The sequence below is a fragment of the Hyla sarda genome, unplaced genomic scaffold (assembly GCF_029499605.1).
Source record: "Hyla sarda isolate aHylSar1 unplaced genomic scaffold, aHylSar1.hap1 scaffold_131, whole genome shotgun sequence".
In the NCBI taxonomy this organism is placed as follows: Eukaryota; Metazoa; Chordata; class Amphibia; order Anura; family Hylidae; genus Hyla; species Hyla sarda.
The window spans coordinates 235,979-253,475 of NW_026607934.1; the positions used below are offsets into that span (position 1 = coordinate 235,979).

Here is a 17,497-nt window from a genome sequence, read left to right on the forward strand (position 1 = left end):
CCAACACCCACGGGAAGCTGTAAGCATAGAGGACATGCCTGCACCCCATTGGACTTACCTGTGTGGGTTAAATCCGGGTTATTTGACAACCTATGGCGGTGATGGTTCTGCTCAGGCAGAGCAGTGCTGATGCTCCTCATAAAGCTGTCGCTGCTGTGAAGGTTCTAGGTGACATCACAAATCCCTATGGTTACATACACAACAAAGCTGGGTTGTTGTTGTTTACACTCTGCAAGGCCTGTGGAAGTGAGTGACATCATAGCACTGTAGTTCTGAGGGTTCAAGATGGATGCAACAATCTCCTGTTGCTTCTATGAAGGCCGTAATAGACGACATCACCAAACAGCTCCATAGTCACATACACAGCAAAGGAGAGATGTTGTTTACACCTAGTGATGTCAGTGGTATTGAGTGACATCACAGCACAGTGCTAAGGCTCCTGGGCCTGGACACAGCAGCGGCTGCAATATCTCAACGGAGAATACGTTTATATCTATGTGTGTGTGTGCGCATATATATATATATATATATATATATATATATATATTTCTCCGCCGAAATCACTTTTAAACCCATTTCCACCTTTTTTTCCCTTCTCTTCCTCTTACTTTTTTTTCACGTTTTTTTACGTTTTTCTCCTTTTCGCCTCTTTTCTGGGCGTATTATTCTTCTTTTTCTTCTTTTTTTTCGTCTAATGCATACCCCATCAGTGCAGCAATGCTTATTCAATACCGCCAGCAGATGGAGACACTGGGGGATAATTTTCTAAGGATTTATACTGATTTTTCCTGTCTGAATTTGTCGCACAGAAAGTTGCAGGCCAAATATGTGTGACATTTCTGCGACTTTAGCTTCTAGAGCATTTTTACAACATTATACATAGGTGCTGAATACATAAAAAGCGACTGTTCAGCGACAGACAAGTCGCATCGGCTGAAAGTAGGCCAGAATGTCAGTCCATGTTGGAGCAGGTTTAGATACAGTCTAAAGCATAGATCTCAAAGTCTGTGCACAGAATTTAGCAAGGGCCTCGCACCTTCTGATGCATCAGGTAGGTGCACAATAGCATAGCCTAACCCTCTGTACTTTGGTCTATATTGATGCGGGACATAGACAGCCAGCTGATGACCAATCCATTAGTGCAATGGATGGCTGGAAGCATTTGTCTTTGCCTTTGCAATACCACAGAAGCAATGCATGGTCAATGTACAGCAATGACACACCTGTGTGAACAGCCAGGAGACCCCCCCCCCCCCCATGTTATGTTACATAGTTACATAGTTAGTACGGTCGAAAAAAGACATATGTCCATCAAGTTCAACCAGGGAATTAAGGGGTAGGGGTGTGGCGCGATATTGGGGAAGGGATGAGATTTTATATTTCTTCATAAGCATTAATCTTATTTTGTCAATTAGGAACATTCAGCACCCACCCGCTATCAAGGCAGCTGCCTATCATGTCATGCCCTACCTGCACAGGTGTGCTGGCTACTCAAATGATCCAATTAAGGAGGCCATTTAGTCAGCAGCAGCAGAAGTCCTGTGCCTGGACGCTCCAACAGGGGCCAGACACAAGCAGAAGCAGAAGCAGCAGAAGCAGCAGCAGCACCACCTTTTGTTTTTTGGCTGCAGCAGCAGCAAGGCCCACAGGGCTGGCTAGCTGGCTAGCCAGCAAGCAGGTAGCAATGAAAGTAGGAATCTTTCTTTTTAACCCTGTAAGGGGGTGGTGCACTGTACCCGAAGATACTGCCATATCGGGTCAATGCATAGGGCGACGGAAGCAAGCTTCGAAATCGGCCCCCGTTCTCAAAAATCCATTTAATATATGGTCCCCAGATAGGGGACGTATCAGATATTAAACTGATAAGAACAGATACTACACTTGATCTTAGCCAAAAGGCCGAGAAGCGATAACCGTGAAAGGGGCGGGCCCAACAAGGTCCCCTTCATGGGCACTATCACTGCTTGCTGTCAGGGAGGCTGCCAGACAATTTTCCATGCACACTCTGGGCTGGGGGGCAGTCAACCACCAGTACACACAGCAGAACCTAAACCCATACCATTATTGCTAAGCAGCAAGACAGGGGCCCATTGCACTCCCACGGGGCCTTTTTAAATGCAATCCATAACCCGGATTTGCCAGGAACCCTTCTTACTCCTCCTACTTGCATGTGACACTGGGCTTAGGATCTGCATAGGAAACACACACACAAGCACACACCTACCTTTGTTGCCTGCAGATGCCTCCTTGGCTGTCCCCAAACGGTATCAAACCAACACCCACGGGAAGCTGTAAGCATAGAGGACATGCCTGCACCCCATTGGACTTACCTGTGTGGGTTAAATCCGGGTTATTTGACAACCTATGGCGGTGATGGTTCTGCTCAGGCAGAGCAGTGCTGATGCTCCTCATAAAGCTGTCGCTGCTGTGAAGGTTCTAGGTGACATCACAAATCCCTATGGTTACATACACAACAAAGCTGGGTTGTTGTTGTTTACACTCTGCAAGGCCTGTGGAAGTGAGTGACATCATAGCACTGTAGTTCTGAGGGTTCAAGATGGATGCAACAATCTCCTGTTGCTTCTATGAAGGCCGTAATAGACGACATCACCAAACAGCTCCATAGTCACATACACAGCAAAGGAGAGATGTTGTTTACACCTAGTGATGTCAGTGGTATTGAGTGACATCACAGCACAGTGCTAAGGCTCCTGGGCCTGGACACAGCAGCGGCTGCAATATCTCAACGGAGAATACGTTTATATCTATGTGTGTGTGTGCGCATATATATATATATATATATATATATATATATATATATATATTTCTCCGCCGAAATCACTTTTAAACCCATTTCCACCTTTTTTTCCCTTCTCTTCCTCTTACTTTTTTTTCACGTTTTTTTACGTTTTTCTCCTTTTCGCCTCTTTTCTGGGCGTATTATTCTTCTTTTTCTTCTTTTTTTTCGTCTAATGCATACCCCATCAGTGCAGCAATGCTTATTCAATACCGCCAGCAGATGGAGACACTGGGGGATAATTTTCTAAGGATTTATACTGATTTTTCCTGTCTGAATTTGTCGCACAGAAAGTTGCAGGCCAAATATGTGTGACATTTCTGCGACTTTAGCTTCTAGAGCATTTTTACAACATTATACATAGGTGCTGAATACATAAAAAGCGACTGTTCAGCGACAGACAAGTCGCATCGGCTGAAAGTAGGCCAGAATGTCAGTCCATGTTGGAGCAGGTTTAGATACAGTCTAAAGCATAGATCTCAAAGTCTGTGCACAGAATTTAGCAAGGGCCTCGCACCTTCTGATGCATCAGGTAGGTGCACAATAGCATAGCCTAACCCTCTGTACTTTGGTCTATATTGATGCGGGACATAGACAGCCAGCTGATGACCAATCCATTAGTGCAATGGATGGCTGGAAGCATTTGTCTTTGCCTTTGCAATACCACAGAAGCAATGCATGGTCAATGTACAGCAATGACACACCTGTGTGAACAGCCAGGAGACCCCCCCCCCCCCCCCATGTTATGTTACATAGTTACATAGTTAGTACGGTCGAAAAAAGACATATGTCCATCAAGTTCAACCAGGGAATTAAGGGGTAGGGGTGTGGCGCGATATTGGGGAAGGGATGAGATTTTATATTTCTTCATAAGCATTAATCTTATTTTGTCAATTAGGAACATTCAGCACCCACCCGCTATCAAGGCAGCTGCCTATCATGTCATGCCCTACCTGCACAGGTGTGCTGGCTACTCAAATGATCCAATTAAGGAGGCCATTTAGTCAGCAGCAGCAGAAGTCCTGTGCCTGGACGCTCCAACAGGGGCCAGACACAAGCAGAAGCAGAAGCAGCAGAAGCAGCAGCAGCACCACCTTTTGTTTTTTGGCTGCAGCAGCAGCAAGGCCCACAGGGCTGGCTAGCTGGCTAGCCAGCAAGCAGGTAGCAATGAAAGTAGGAATCTTTCTTTTTAACCCTGTAAGGGGGTGGTGCACTGTACCCGAAGATACTGCCATATCGGGTCAATGCATAGGGCGACGGAAGCAAGCTTCGAAATCGGCCCCCGTTCTCAAAAATCCATTTAATATATGGTCCCCAGATAGGGGACGTATCAGATATTAAACTGATAAGAACAGATACTACACTTGATCTTAGCCAAAAGGCCGAGAAGCGATAACCGTGAAAGGGGCGGGCCCAACAAGGTCCCCTTCATGGGCACTATCACTGCTTGCTGTCAGGGAGGCTGCCAGACAATTTTCCATGCACACTCTGGGCTGGGGGGCAGTCAACCACCAGTACACACAGCAGAACCTAAACCCATACCATTATTGCTAAGCAGCAAGACAGGGGCCCATTGCACTCCCACGGGGCCTTTTTAAATGCAATCCATAACCCGGATTTGCCAGGAACCCTTCTTACTCCTCCTACTTGCATGTGACACTGGGCTTAGGATCTGCATAGGAAACACACACACAAGCACACACCTACCTTTGTTGCCTGCAGATGCCTCCTTGGCTGTCCCCAAACGGTATCAAACCAACACCCACGGGAAGCTGTAAGCATAGAGGACATGCCTGCACCCCATTGGACTTACCTGTGTGGGTTAAATCCGGGTTATTTGACAACCTATGGCGGTGATGGTTCTGCTCAGGCAGAGCAGTGCTGATGCTCCTCATAAAGCTGTCGCTGCTGTGAAGGTTCTAGGTGACATCACAAATCCCTATGGTTACATACACAACAAAGCTGGGTTGTTGTTGTTTACACTCTGCAAGGCCTGTGGAAGTGAGTGACATCATAGCACTGTAGTTCTGAGGGTTCAAGATGGATGCAACAATCTCCTGTTGCTTCTATGAAGGCCGTAATAGACGACATCACCAAACAGCTCCATAGTCACATACACAGCAAAGGAGAGATGTTGTTTACACCTAGTGATGTCAGTGGTATTGAGTGACATCACAGCACAGTGCTAAGGCTCCTGGGCCTGGACACAGCAGCGGCTGCAATATCTCAACGGAGAATACGTTTATATCTATGTGTGTGTGTGCGCATATATATATATATATATATATATATATATATATATATATATATATTTCTCCGCCGAAATCACTTTTAAACCCATTTCCACCTTTTTTTCCCTTCTCTTCCTCTTACTTTTTTTTCACGTTTTTTTACGTTTTTCTCCTTTTCGCCTCTTTTCTGGGCGTATTATTCTTCTTTTTCTTCTTTTTTTTCGTCTAATGCATACCCCATCAGTGCAGCAATGCTTATTCAATACCGCCAGCAGATGGAGACACTGGGGGATAATTTTCTAAGGATTTATACTGATTTTTCCTGTCTGAATTTGTCGCACAGAAAGTTGCAGGCCAAATATGTGTGACATTTCTGCGACTTTAGCTTCTAGAGCATTTTTACAACATTATACATAGGTGCTGAATACATAAAAAGCGACTGTTCAGCGACAGACAAGTCGCATCGGCTGAAAGTAGGCCAGAATGTCAGTCCATGTTGGAGCAGGTTTAGATACAGTCTAAAGCATAGATCTCAAAGTCTGTGCACAGAATTTAGCAAGGGCCTCGCACCTTCTGATGCATCAGGTAGGTGCACAATAGCATAGCCTAACCCTCTGTACTTTGGTCTATATTGATGCGGGACATAGACAGCCAGCTGATGACCAATCCATTAGTGCAATGGATGGCTGGAAGCATTTGTCTTTGCCTTTGCAATACCACAGAAGCAATGCATGGTCAATGTACAGCAATGACACACCTGTGTGAACAGCCAGGAGACCCCCCCCCCCCCATGTTATGTTACATAGTTACATAGTTAGTACGGTCGAAAAAAGACATATGTCCATCAAGTTCAACCAGGGAATTAAGGGGTAGGGGTGTGGCGCGATATTGGGGAAGGGATGAGATTTTATATTTCTTCATAAGCATTAATCTTATTTTGTCAATTAGGAACATTCAGCACCCACCCGCTATCAAGGCAGCTGCCTATCATGTCATGCCCTACCTGCACAGGTGTGCTGGCTACTCAAATGATCCAATTAAGGAGGCCATTTAGTCAGCAGCAGCAGAAGTCCTGTGCCTGGACGCTCCAACAGGGGCCAGACACAAGCAGAAGCAGAAGCAGCAGCAGCACCACCTTTTGTTTTTTGGCTGCAGCAGCAGCAAGGCCCACAGGGCTGGCTAGCTGGCTAGCCAGCAAGCAGGTAGCAATGAAAGTAGGAATCTTTCTTTTTAACCCTGTAAGGGGGTGGTGCACTGTACCCGAAGATACTGCCATATCGGGTCAATGCATAGGGCGACGGAAGCAAGCTTCGAAATCGGCCCCCGTTCTCAAAAATCCATTTAATATATGGTCCCCAGATAGGGGACGTATCAGATATTAAACTGATAAGAACAGATACTACACTTGATCTTAGCCAAAAGGCCGAGAAGCGATAACCGTGAAAGGGGCGGGCCCAACAAGGTCCCCTTCATGGGCACTATCACTGCTTGCTGTCAGGGAGGCTGCCAGACAATTTTCCATGCACACTCTGGGCTGGGGGGCAGTCAACCACCAGTACACACAGCAGAACCTAAACCCATACCATTATTGCTAAGCAGCAAGACAGGGGCCCATTGCACTCCCACGGGGCCTTTTTAAATGCAATCCATAACCCGGATTTGCCAGGAACCCTTCTTACTCCTCCTACTTGCATGTGACACTGGGCTTAGGATCTGCATAGGAAACACACACACAAGCACACACCTACCTTTGTTGCCTGCAGATGCCTCCTTGGCTGTCCCCAAACGGTATCAAACCAACACCCACGGGAAGCTGTAAGCATAGAGGACATGCCTGCACCCCATTGGACTTACCTGTGTGGGTTAAATCCGGGTTATTTGACAACCTATGGCGGTGATGGTTCTGCTCAGGCAGAGCAGTGCTGATGCTCCTCATAAAGCTGTCGCTGCTGTGAAGGTTCTAGGTGACATCACAAATCCCTATGGTTACATACACAACAAAGCTGGGTTGTTGTTGTTTACACTCTGCAAGGCCTGTGGAAGTGAGTGACATCATAGCACTGTAGTTCTGAGGGTTCAAGATGGATGCAACAATCTCCTGTTGCTTCTATGAAGGCCGTAATAGACGACATCACCAAACAGCTCCATAGTCACATACACAGCAAAGGAGAGATGTTGTTTACACCTAGTGATGTCAGTGGTATTGAGTGACATCACAGCACAGTGCTAAGGCTCCTGGGCCTGGACACAGCAGCGGCTGCAATATCTCAACGGAGAATACGTTTATATCTATGTGTGTGTGTGCGCATATATATATATATATATATATATATATATATATATATTTCTCCGCCGAAATCACTTTTAAACCCATTTCCACCTTTTTTTCCCTTCTCTTCCTCTTACTTTTTTTTCACGTTTTTTTACGTTTTTCTCCTTTTCGCCTCTTTTCTGGGCGTATTATTCTTCTTTTTCTTCTTTTTTTTCGTCTAATGCATACCCCATCAGTGCAGCAATGCTTATTCAATACCGCCAGCAGATGGAGACACTGGGGGATAATTTTCTAAGGATTTATACTGATTTTTCCTGTCTGAATTTGTCGCACAGAAAGTTGCAGGCCAAATATGTGTGACATTTCTGCGACTTTAGCTTCTAGAGCATTTTTACAACATTATACATAGGTGCTGAATACATAAAAAGCGACTGTTCAGCGACAGACAAGTCGCATCGGCTGAAAGTAGGCCAGAATGTCAGTCCATGTTGGAGCAGGTTTAGATACAGTCTAAAGCATAGATCTCAAAGTCTGTGCACAGAATTTAGCAAGGGCCTCGCACCTTCTGATGCATCAGGTAGGTGCACAATAGCATAGCCTAACCCTCTGTACTTTGGTCTATATTGATGCGGGACATAGACAGCCAGCTGATGACCAATCCATTAGTGCAATGGATGGCTGGAAGCATTTGTCTTTGCCTTTGCAATACCACAGAAGCAATGCATGGTCAATGTACAGCAATGACACACCTGTGTGAACAGCCAGGAGACCCCCCCCCCCCCCCCATGTTATGTTACATAGTTACATAGTTAGTACGGTCGAAAAAAGACATATGTCCATCAAGTTCAACCAGGGAATTAAGGGGTAGGGGTGTGGCGCGATATTGGGGAAGGGATGAGATTTTATATTTCTTCATAAGCATTAATCTTATTTTGTCAATTAGGAACATTCAGCACCCACCCGCTATCAAGGCAGCTGCCTATCATGTCATGCCCTACCTGCACAGGTGTGCTGGCTACTCAAATGATCCAATTAAGGAGGCCATTTAGTCAGCAGCAGCAGAAGTCCTGTGCCTGGACGCTCCAACAGGGGCCAGACACAAGCAGAAGCAGAAGCAGCAGAAGCAGCAGCAGCACCACCTTTTGTTTTTTGGCTGCAGCAGCAGCAAGGCCCACAGGGCTGGCTAGCTGGCTAGCCAGCAAGCAGGTAGCAATGAAAGTAGGAATCTTTCTTTTTAACCCTGTAAGGGGGTGGTGCACTGTACCCGAAGATACTGCCATATCGGGTCAATGCATAGGGCGACGGAAGCAAGCTTCGAAATCGGCCCCCGTTCTCAAAAATCCATTTAATATATGGTCCCCAGATAGGGGACGTATCAGATATTAAACTGATAAGAACAGATACTACACTTGATCTTAGCCAAAAGGCCGAGAAGCGATAACCGTGAAAGGGGCGGGCCCAACAAGGTCCCCTTCATGGGCACTATCACTGCTTGCTGTCAGGGAGGCTGCCAGACAATTTTCCATGCACACTCTGGGCTGGGGGGCAGTCAACCACCAGTACACACAGCAGAACCTAAACCCATACCATTATTGCTAAGCAGCAAGACAGGGGCCCATTGCACTCCCACGGGGCCTTTTTAAATGCAATCCATAACCCGGATTTGCCAGGAACCCTTCTTACTCCTCCTACTTGCATGTGACACTGGGCTTAGGATCTGCATAGGAAACACACACACAAGCACACACCTACCTTTGTTGCCTGCAGATGCCTCCTTGGCTGTCCCCAAACGGTATCAAACCAACACCCACGGGAAGCTGTAAGCATAGAGGACATGCCTGCACCCCATTGGACTTACCTGTGTGGGTTAAATCCGGGTTATTTGACAACCTATGGCGGTGATGGTTCTGCTCAGGCAGAGCAGTGCTGATGCTCCTCATAAAGCTGTCGCTGCTGTGAAGGTTCTAGGTGACATCACAAATCCCTTCCCTATGGTTACATACACAACAAAGCTGGGTTGTTGTTGTTTACACTCTGCAAGGCCTGTGGAAGTGAGTGACATCATAGCACTGTAGTTCTGAGGGTTCAAGATGGATGCAACAATCTCCTGTTGCTTCTATGAAGGCCGTAATAGACGACATCACCAAACAGCTCCATAGTCACATACACAGCAAAGGAGAGATGTTGTTTACACCTAGTGATGTCAGTGGTATTGAGTGACATCACAGCACAGTGCTAAGGCTCCTGGGCCTGGACACAGCAGCGGCTGCAATATCTCAACGGAGAATACGTTTATATCTATGTGTGTGTGTGCGCATATATATATATATATATATATATATATATATATATATATATTTCTCCGCCGAAATCACTTTTAAACCCATTTCCACCTTTTTTTCCCTTCTCTTCCTCTTACTTTTTTTTCACGTTTTTTTACGTTTTTCTCCTTTTCGCCTCTTTTCTGGGCGTATTATTCTTCTTTTTCTTCTTTTTTTTCGTCTAATGCATACCCCATCAGTGCAGCAATGCTTATTCAATACCGCCAGCAGATGGAGACACTGGGGGATAATTTTCTAAGGATTTATACTGATTTTTCCTGTCTGAATTTGTCGCACAGAAAGTTGCAGGCCAAATATGTGTGACATTTCTGCGACTTTAGCTTCTAGAGCATTTTTACAACATTATACATAGGTGCTGAATACATAAAAAGCGACTGTTCAGCGACAGACAAGTCGCATCGGCTGAAAGTAGGCCAGAATGTCAGTCCATGTTGGAGCAGGTTTAGATACAGTCTAAAGCATAGATCTCAAAGTCTGTGCACAGAATTTAGCAAGGGCCTCGCACCTTCTGATGCATCAGGTAGGTGCACAATAGCATAGCCTAACCCTCTGTACTTTGGTCTATATTGATGCGGGACATAGACAGCCAGCTGATGACCAATCCATTAGTGCAATGGATGGCTGGAAGCATTTGTCTTTGCCTTTGCAATACCACAGAAGCAATGCATGGTCAATGTACAGCAATGACACACCTGTGTGAACAGCCAGGAGACCCCCCCCCCCCCATGTTATGTTACATAGTTACATAGTTAGTACGGTCGAAAAAAGACATATGTCCATCAAGTTCAACCAGGGAATTAAGGGGTAGGGGTGTGGCGCGATATTGGGGAAGGGATGAGATTTTATATTTCTTCATAAGCATTAATCTTATTTTGTCAATTAGGAACATTCAGCACCCACCCGCTATCAAGGCAGCTGCCTATCATGTCATGCCCTACCTGCACAGGTGTGCTGGCTACTCAAATGATCCAATTAAGGAGGCCATTTAGTCAGCAGCAGCAGAAGTCCTGTGCCTGGACGCTCCAACAGGGGCCAGACACAAGCAGAAGCAGAAGCAGCAGAAGCAGCAGCAGCACCACCTTTTGTTTTTTGGCTGCAGCAGCAGCAAGGCCCACAGGGCTGGCTAGCTGGCTAGCCAGCAAGCAGGTAGCAATGAAAGTAGGAATCTTTCTTTTTAACCCTGTAAGGGGGTGGTGCACTGTACCCGAAGATACTGCCATATCGGGTCAATGCATAGGGCGACGGAAGCAAGCTTCGAAATCGGCCCCCGTTCTCAAAAATCCATTTAATATATGGTCCCCAGATAGGGGACGTATCAGATATTAAACTGATAAGAACAGATACTACACTTGATCTTAGCCAAAAGGCCGAGAAGCAATAACCGTGAAAGGGGCGGGCCCAACAAGGTCCCCTTCATGGGCACTATCACTGCTTGCTGTCAGGGAGGCTGCCAGACAATTTTCCATGCACACTCTGGGCTGGGGGGCAGTCAACCACCAGTACACACAGCAGAACCTAAACCCATACCATTATTGCTAAGCAGCAAGACAGGGGCCCATTGCACTCCCACGGGGCCTTTTTAAATGCAATCCATAACCCGGATTTGCCAGGAACCCTTCTTACTCCTCCTACTTGCATGTGACACTGGGCTTAGGATCTGCATAGGAAACACACACACAAGCACACACCTACCTTTGTTGCCTGCAGATGCCTCCTTGGCTGTCCCCAAACGGTATCAAACCAACACCCACGGGAAGCTGTAAGCATAGAGGACATGCCTGCACCCCATTGGACTTACCTGTGTGGGTTAAATCCGGGTTATTTGACAACCTATGGCGGTGATGGTTCTGCTCAGGCAGAGCAGTGCTGATGCTCCTCATAAAGCTGTCGCTGCTGTGAAGGTTCTAGGTGACATCACAAATCCCTATGGTTACATACACAACAAAGCTGGGTTGTTGTTGTTTACACTCTGCAAGGCCTGTGGAAGTGAGTGACATCATAGCACTGTAGTTCTGAGGGTTCAAGATGGATGCAACAATCTCCTGTTGCTTCTATGAAGGCCGTAATAGACGACATCACCAAACAGCTCCATAGTCACATACACAGCAAAGGAGAGATGTTGTTTACACCTAGTGATGTCAGTGGTATTGAGTGACATCACAGCACAGTGCTAAGGCTCCTGGGCCTGGACACAGCAGCGGCTGCAATATCTCAACGGAGAATACGTTTATATCTATGTGTGTGTGTGCGCATATATATATATATATATATATATATATATATATATATATTTCTCCGCCGAAATCACTTTTAAACCCATTTCCACCTTTTTTTCCCTTCTCTTCCTCTTACTTTTTTTTCACGTTTTTTTACGTTTTTCTCCTTTTCGCCTCTTTTCTGGGCGTATTATTCTTCTTTTTCTTCTTTTTTTTCGTCTAATGCATACCCCATCAGTGCAGCAATGCTTATTCAATACCGCCAGCAGATGGAGACACTGGGGGATAATTTTCTAAGGATTTATACTGATTTTTCCTGTCTGAATTTGTCGCACAGAAAGTTGCAGGCCAAATATGTGTGACATTTCTGCGACTTTAGCTTCTAGAGCATTTTTACAACATTATACATAGGTGCTGAATACATAAAAAGCGACTGTTCAGCGACAGACAAGTCGCATCGGCTGAAAGTAGGCCAGAATGTCAGTCCATGTTGGAGCAGGTTTAGATACAGTCTAAAGCATAGATCTCAAAGTCTGTGCACAGAATTTAGCAAGGGCCTCGCACCTTCTGATGCATCAGGTAGGTGCACAATAGCATAGCCTAACCCTCTGTACTTTGGTCTATATTGATGCGGGACATAGACAGCCAGCTGATGACCAATCCATTAGTGCAATGGATGGCTGGAAGCATTTGTCTTTGCCTTTGCAATACCACAGAAGCAATGCATGGTCAATGTACAGCAATGACACACCTGTGTGAACAGCCAGGAGACCCCCCCCCCCCCATGTTATGTTACATAGTTACATAGTTAGTACGGTCGAAAAAAGACATATGTCCATCAAGTTCAACCAGGGAATTAAGGGGTAGGGGTGTGGCGTGATATTGGGGAAGGGATGAGATTTTATATTTCTTCATAAGCATTAATCTTATTTTGTCAATTAGGAACATTCAGCACCCACCCGCTATCAAGGCAGCTGCCTATCATGTCATGCCCTACCTGCACAGGTGTGCTGGCTACTCAAATGATCCAATTAAGGAGGCCATTTAGTCAGCAGCAGCAGAAGTCCTGTGCCTGGACGCTCCAACAGGGGCCAGACACAAGCAGAAGCAGAAGCAGCAGAAGCAGCACCACCTTTTGTTTTTTGGCTGCTGCAGCAGCAGCAAGGCCCACAGGGCTGGCTAGCTGGCTAGCCAGCAAGCAGGTAGCAATGAAAGTAGGAATCTTTCTTTTTAACCCTGTAAGGGGGTGGTGCACTGTACCCGAAGATACTGCCATATCGGGTCAATGCATAGGGCGACGGAAGCAAGCTTCGAAATCGGCCCCCGTTCTCAAAAATCCATTTAATATATGGTCCCCAGATAGGGGACGTATCAGATATTAAACTGATAAGAACAGATACTACACTTGATCTTAGCCAAAAGGCCGAGAAGCGATAACCGTGAAAGGGGCGGGCCCAACAAGGTCCCCTTCATGGGCACTATCACTGCTTGCTGTCAGGGAGGCTGCCAGACAATTTTCCATGCACACTCTGGGCTGGGGGGCAGTCAACCACCAGTACACACAGCAGAACCTAAACCCATACCATTATTGCTAAGCAGCAAGACAGGGGCCCATTGCACTCCCACGGGGCCTTTTTAAATGCAATCCATAACCCGGATTTGCCAGGAACCCTTCTTACTCCTCCTACTTGCATGTGACACTGGGCTTAGGATCTGCATAGGAAACACACACACAAGCACACACCTACCTTTGTTGCCTGCAGATGCCTCCTTGGCTGTCCCCAAACGGTATCAAACCAACACCCACGGGAAGCTGTAAGCATAGAGGACATGCCTGCACCCCATTGGACTTACCTGTGTGGGTTAAATCCGGGTTATTTGACAACCTATGGCGGTGATGGTTCTGCTCAGGCAGAGCAGTGCTGATGCTCCTCATAAAGCTGTCGCTGCTGTGAAGGTTCTAGGTGACATCACAAATCCCTATGGTTACATACACAACAAAGCTGGGTTGTTGTTGTTTACACTCTGCAAGGCCTGTGGAAGTGAGTGACATCATAGCACTGTAGTTCTGAGGGTTCAAGATGGATGCAACAATCTCCTGTTGCTTCTATGAAGGCCGTAATAGACGACATCACCAAACAGCTCCATAGTCACATACACAGCAAAGGAGAGATGTTGTTTACACCTAGTGATGTCAGTGGTATTGAGTGACATCACAGCACAGTGCTAAGGCTCCTGGGCCTGGACACAGCAGCGGCTGCAATATCTCAACGGAGAATACGTTTATATCTATGTGTGTGTGTGCGCATATATATATATATATATATATATATATATATATATATATATATATATATATTTCTCCGCCGAAATCACTTTTAAACCCATTTCCACCTTTTTTTCCCTTCTCTTCCTCTTACTTTTTTTTCACGTTTTTTTACGTTTTTCTCCTTTTCGCCTCTTTTCTGGGCGTATTATTCTTCTTTTTCTTCTTTTTTTTCGTCTAATGCATACCCCATCAGTGCAGCAATGCTTATTCAATACCGCCAGCAGATGGAGACACTGGGGGATAATTTTCTAAGGATTTATACTGATTTTTCCTGTCTGAATTTGTCGCACAGAAAGTTGCAGGCCAAATATGTGTGACATTTCTGCGACTTTAGCTTCTAGAGCATTTTTACAACATTATACATAGGTGCTGAATACATAAAAAGCGACTGTTCAGCGACAGACAAGTCGCATCGGCTGAAAGTAGGCCAGAATGTCAGTCCATGTTGGAGCAGGTTTAGATACAGTCTAAAGCATAGATCTCAAAGTCTGTGCACAGAATTTAGCAAGGGCCTCGCACCTTCTGATGCATCAGGTAGGTGCACAATAGCATAGCCTAACCCTCTGTACTTTGGTCTATATTGATGCGGGACATAGACAGCCAGCTGATGACCAATCCATTAGTGCAATGGATGGCTGGAAGCATTTGTCTTTGCCTTTGCAATACCACAGAAGCAATGCATGGTCAATGTACAGCAATGACACACCTGTGTGAACAGCCAGGAGACCCCCCCCCCCCCCCCCATGTTATGTTACATAGTTACATAGTTAGTACGGTCGAAAAAAGACATATGTCCATCAAGTTCAACCAGGGAATTAAGGGGTAGGGGTGTGGCGCGATATTGGGGAAGGGATGAGATTTTATATTTCTTCATAAGCATTAATCTTATTTTGTCAATTAGGAACATTCAGCACCCACCCGCTATCAAGGCAGCTGCCTATCATGTCATGCCCTACCTGCACAGGTGTGCTGGCTACTCAAATGATCCAATTAAGGAGGCCATTTAGTCAGCAGCAGCAGAAGTCCTGTGCCTGGACGCTCCAACAGGGGCCAGACACAAGCAGAAGCAGAAGCAGCAGAAGCAGCAGCAGCACCACCTTTTGTTTTTTGGCTGCAGCAGCAGCAAGGCCCACAGGGCTGGCTAGCTGGCTAGCCAGCAAGCAGGTAGCAATGAAAGTAGGAATCTTTCTTTTTAACCCTGTAAGGGGGTGGTGCACTGTACCCGAAGATACTGCCATATCGGGTCAATGCATAGGGCGACGGAAGCAAGCTTCGAAATCGGCCCCCGTTCTCAAAAATCCATTTAATATATGGTCCCCAGATAGGGGACGTATCAGATATTAAACTGATAAGAACAGATACTACACTTGATCTTAGCCAAAAGGCCGAGAAGCGATAACCGTGAAAGGGGCGGGCCCAACAAGGTCCCCTTCATGGGCACTATCACTGCTTGCTGTCAGGGAGGCTGCCAGACAATTTTCCATGCACACTCTGGGCTGGGGGGCAGTCAACCACCAGTACACACAGCAGAACCTAAACCCATACCATTATTGCTAAGCAGCAAGACAGGGGCCCATTGCACTCCCACGGGGCCTTTTTAAATGCAATCCATAACCCGGATTTGCCAGGAACCCTTCTTACTCCTCCTACTTGCATGTGACACTGGGCTTAGGATCTGCATAGGAAACACACACACAAGCACACACCTACCTTTGTTGCCTGCAGATGCCTCCTTGGCTGTCCCCAAACGGTATCAAACCAACACCCACGGGAAGCTGTAAGCATAGAGGACATGCCTGCACCCCATTGGACTTACCTGTGTGGGTTAAATCCGGGTTATTTGACAACCTATGGCGGTGATGGTTCTGCTCAGGCAGAGCAGTGCTGATGCTCCTCATAAAGCTGTCGCTGCTGTGAAGGTTCTAGGTGACATCACAAATCCCTATGGTTACATACACAACAAAGCTGGGTTGTTGTTGTTTACACTCTGCAAGGCCTGTGGAAGTGAGTGACATCATAGCACTGTAGTTCTGAGGGTTCAAGATGGATGCAACAATCTCCTGTTGCTTCTATGAAGGCCGTAATAGACGACATCACCAAACAGCTCCATAGTCACATACACAGCAAAGGAGAGATGTTGTTTACACCTAGTGATGTCAGTGGTATTGAGTGACATCACAGCACAGTGCTAAGGCTCCTGGGCCTGGACACAGCAGCGGCTGCAATATCTCAACGGAGAATACGTTTATATCTATGTGTGTGTGTGCGCATATATATATATATATATATATATATATATATTTCTCCGCCGAAATCACTTTTAAACCCATTTCCACCTTTTTTTCCCTTCTCTTCCTCTTACTTTTTTTTCACGTTTTTTTACGTTTTTCTCCTTTTCGCCTCTTTTCTGGGCGTATTATTCTTCTTTTTCTTCTTTTTTTTCGTCTAATGCATACCCCATCAGTGCAGCAATGCTTATTCAATACCGCCAGCAGATGGAGACACTGGGGGATAATTTTCTAAGGATTTATACTGATTTTTCCTGTCTGAATTTGTCGCACAGAAAGTTGCAGGCCAAATATGTGTGACATTTCTGCGACTTTAGCTTCTAGAGCATTTTTACAACATTATACATAGGTGCTGAATACATAAAAAGCGACTGTTCAGCGACAGACAAGTCGCATCGGCTGAAAGTAGGCCAGAATGTCAGTCCATGTTGGAGCAGGTTTAGATACAGTCTAAAGCATAGATCTCAAAGTCTGTGCACAGAATTTAGCAAGGGCCTCGCACCTTCTGATGCATCAGGTAGGTGCACAATAGCATAGCCTAACCCTCTGTACTTTGGTCTATATTGATGCGGGACATAGACAGCCAGCTGATGACCAATCCATTAGTGCAATGGATGGCTGGAAGCATTTGTCTTTGCCTTTGCAATACCACAGAAGCAATGCATGGTCAATGTACAGCAATGACACACCTGTGTGAACAGCCAGGAGACCCCCCCCCCCCCCCCCATGTTATGTTACATAGTTACATAGTTAGTACGGTCGAAAAAAGACATATGTCCATCAAGTTCAACCAGGGAATTAAGGGGTAGGGGTGTGGCGCGATATTGGGGAAGGGATGAGATTTTATGTTTCTTCATAAGCATTAATCTTATTTTGTCAATTAGGAACATTCAGCACCCACCCGCTATCAAGGCAGCTGCCTATCATGTCATGCCCTACCTGCACAGGTGTGCTGGCTACTCAAATGATCCAATTAAGGAGGCCATTTAGTCAGCAGCAGCAGAAGTCCTGTGCCTGGACGC

At 46.0% G+C, this 17,497-nt stretch overlaps 7 non-coding genes across 7 annotated transcripts; all 7 read right to left on the minus strand.

Moving 5' to 3' along the window:
• Positions 1-1,720: 1,720 nt before the first annotated feature.
• Positions 1,721-1,911, minus strand: LOC130305186 (U2 spliceosomal RNA). The gene has a single exon (XR_008854785.1). It is a non-coding gene; the product is annotated as a U2 spliceosomal RNA (small nuclear RNA).
• A 2,089-nt stretch (positions 1,912-4,000) lies between these two features.
• On the minus strand, positions 4,001-4,191 carry LOC130305187 (U2 spliceosomal RNA). The gene has a single exon (XR_008854786.1). It is a non-coding gene; the product is annotated as a U2 spliceosomal RNA (small nuclear RNA).
• A 2,081-nt stretch (positions 4,192-6,272) lies between these two features.
• LOC130305188 (U2 spliceosomal RNA) lies at positions 6,273-6,463 on the minus strand. Its single transcript, XR_008854787.1, has one exon. It is a non-coding gene; the product is annotated as a U2 spliceosomal RNA (small nuclear RNA).
• Positions 6,464-8,548: 2,085 nt separating this feature from the next.
• LOC130305189 (U2 spliceosomal RNA) lies at positions 8,549-8,739 on the minus strand. The gene has a single exon (XR_008854788.1). It is a non-coding gene; the product is annotated as a U2 spliceosomal RNA (small nuclear RNA).
• A 2,091-nt stretch (positions 8,740-10,830) lies between these two features.
• Positions 10,831-11,021, minus strand: LOC130305315 (U2 spliceosomal RNA). The gene has a single exon (XR_008854913.1). It is a non-coding gene; the product is annotated as a U2 spliceosomal RNA (small nuclear RNA).
• A 2,081-nt stretch (positions 11,022-13,102) lies between these two features.
• On the minus strand, positions 13,103-13,293 carry LOC130305190 (U2 spliceosomal RNA). Its single transcript, XR_008854789.1, has one exon. It is a non-coding gene; the product is annotated as a U2 spliceosomal RNA (small nuclear RNA).
• Positions 13,294-15,393: 2,100 nt separating this feature from the next.
• LOC130305191 (U2 spliceosomal RNA) lies at positions 15,394-15,584 on the minus strand. Its single transcript, XR_008854790.1, has one exon. It is a non-coding gene; the product is annotated as a U2 spliceosomal RNA (small nuclear RNA).
• Between the last annotated feature and the right edge of the window lie 1,913 nt (positions 15,585-17,497).